The sequence below is a fragment of the Colobus angolensis genome, unplaced genomic scaffold, assembly GCF_000951035.1.
Source record: "Colobus angolensis palliatus isolate OR3802 unplaced genomic scaffold, Cang.pa_1.0 Scaffold93, whole genome shotgun sequence".
Classification (NCBI taxonomy): Eukaryota; Metazoa; Chordata; class Mammalia; order Primates; family Cercopithecidae; genus Colobus; species Colobus angolensis.
In genome coordinates, this window is record NW_012123265.1 from 3,151,675 (window position 1) to 3,154,226 (window position 2,552).

A 2,552-nucleotide genomic window follows, 5' to 3' on the forward strand; every position below is an offset into this window, starting at 1 on the left:
GCCTTTATTTTATTATTTATTTATTTATTTATTTATTGACAGAGAATCTTGCTCTGCTGCCCAGGCTGGAGTACAGTGGTGCAATCTTGGCTCACTGCAACCTCTGCCTCCCGGGTTCAAGCAATTCTCCTGCGTCAGCCTCCTGAGTAGCTGGGACTACAGATACATGCTGCCACGCCCGGCTAATTTTTTTTGTTTGTTTGTTTGTTTTTTAGTAAAGACAGGGTTTCACCATTTTGCCCAGGCTGATCTCGAACTCCTGAGCTCAGACAATCCGCCTGTCTTGGCCTCCCAAAGTGTTGGGATTACAGGCGTGAGCCACTGTGCCCGGGCGCGAAACTATTTTTAAAACAGCCAGGTGCATGAGAATGGCTTGAATACAGGAGGCAGAGGTTGCAGTGAGCTGAGATCACTCCAGCCTGGATGACAGAGCAAGACTCTGTCTCAAAAACAAAACAAAACAAAAACAAAACCACCCAGGTGAGTCACAGGGGTAGAGAAATGGTCCTCTTGGATGATGATTCCTGCAAAGTCCCCTGATTCCTCACCTATGCAGACAAGACTTTTTTTTTTTTTTTTTTTTGAGACAGGGTCTTGCTCTGTCACCCATACTGGAGTGCAGTGGCGCAATCACAGCTCACTGCAGCTTCAACCTCCCAGGCTCAAGCAATCCGCCTACCTCAAGACCCACAAGTAACTGGGACTACAGGCAAACACCACCACACCTGGCTAATTTTTATTTTATTTTTTTGTAGAGAGACTCCCACTGTGATGCCCAGGTGATCTTGAACTCCTGAGCTCAACTGATTGCTCACCTTGGCCTCCCAAAGTGCTGAGCTTACAGGCATAAGCCACTGTGCCTGGCTACAGAAAAGAGTTCTATGGAATGTTAGGAAAGCTGGATTTGAGGATGATCTTGTGTCAGGAAGACCTGAGGTGGTGGCAGCCAGTTTCTCTCTCACTGTTAAAGCTGTAGCATCCGGCCACGCACAGTGTCTCATGCCTATAATCTTAGCACTTTGGGAGGCTGAGGTGGGCGGATCACTTGAGACCAGGAGTTTGAGATCAGCCTCACCAACATGGTGAAACGCAGCCTCTACAAAAACACAAAAATTAGCCAAGTGAGTGTGGTGGTACATGCCTATAGTCCCAGCTACTTAGGAGGCTGAAGCACAAGAACTGATTGAACCCGGGAGGTGGAGGCTGCAGAGAGCCGAGATCGTGTCACTGCATTCCAGCTTGGGCAACAGAGCAAAAATCTGTCTTAAAAAAAAAAAAAAGCTGTAGCATCCACGCTGATATCTAGGATAATTTGTAAAAATCTCAAGTGTCTTTGTTCTTTGCCAGCTGGCAGAAAAGCTTGTCCTTGCAGCAGTTCTGTGGCATTCTCACTCCCCAGAGCATCTGAATAAAGCCAGAAGAGCCTTCTTGTTGATCTGAGTATATTTTTGCCCTGAGAAAATTCTCCCAGAGACCTGCATCATCCCAAATCAAGTGATTTAACCTCACCATCTTTTTTTTTCTTTTGAGACAGAATCTCGCTCTGTTGCTCAGGCTGGAGTGCAGTGGCGTGATCTCCACTCACTGCAAGCTCCGCTTCCCAGGTTCACGCCATTCTCCTGCCTCAGCCTCCTGAGTAGCTGGGACTACAGGGGCCCGCCACTGCTCCTGGCTAATGTTTTGCACTTTTAGTAGAGACAGGGTTTCACCGTGTTAGCCAGGATGGTCTTGATCTCCTGACCTCGTGATTAACCCACCTCAGCCTCCCAAAGTGCTGGGATTACAGGCGTGAGCCACCGCGCCCGGCCACCTCACCATCTTTTAGCTTACCAGGTGAATTTTTTTGGCACTGTCCCCTCTCAAATAAACCACACATGTGGGCCCACACAAACACACCCCCAGGGCCCCCTTTTCTTCAGAGGGAATGGCTACCCCTCCCTGTGGGGCAGCTAGCTCAGGGATGGTTTAACAAGTCTTGAGGCTGTGCCAGTGAAAAATGCTTGAGAATTTTGAAAAATACAAGTCCTTCTTCAGTCCCTTATTCAAATCTCCTCTGAAGTAACAATACCAACAAGTTTACCAGGTTGTCCAGAGACCTAAAAATTGTTGTTTTAAGGGCTTCAAGCTAAAGCCAATGCTAAGGCTTGCTCTCCTATAGAGGAGGATGGGCAGACTCTCTGGGGGAAATATGACCTGTGTTTTTCAGCCTCTTTTCCAAACAGGGGCAATTCCTTTCACTCACCAGAAAGAGCAGCTGCCCACAAGATTGCAGTGATCTGTGCCCTAGGGGCAAAACAACCACTCTCTTTGCCACCACCAACTCACACTCATCCCCAATTAGGCCTTATTCAGGAGTAGGCTCATAATTTTCTATCACCTCGGTCAGGGGTGGTGGTTCATGCCTATAGTCCCAGTGCTTTGGGAGGCCAAGGCAGGTGGATACCTTGAGGCCAAGAGTTTGAGACCAGCCTGGGCAACAGAGACAGGCCAACAGAAGAAGGAGAAGGAGAGGAAGGAGGAGGAGAGAAAAGAAGAATAAGGAGGAGGAGGAG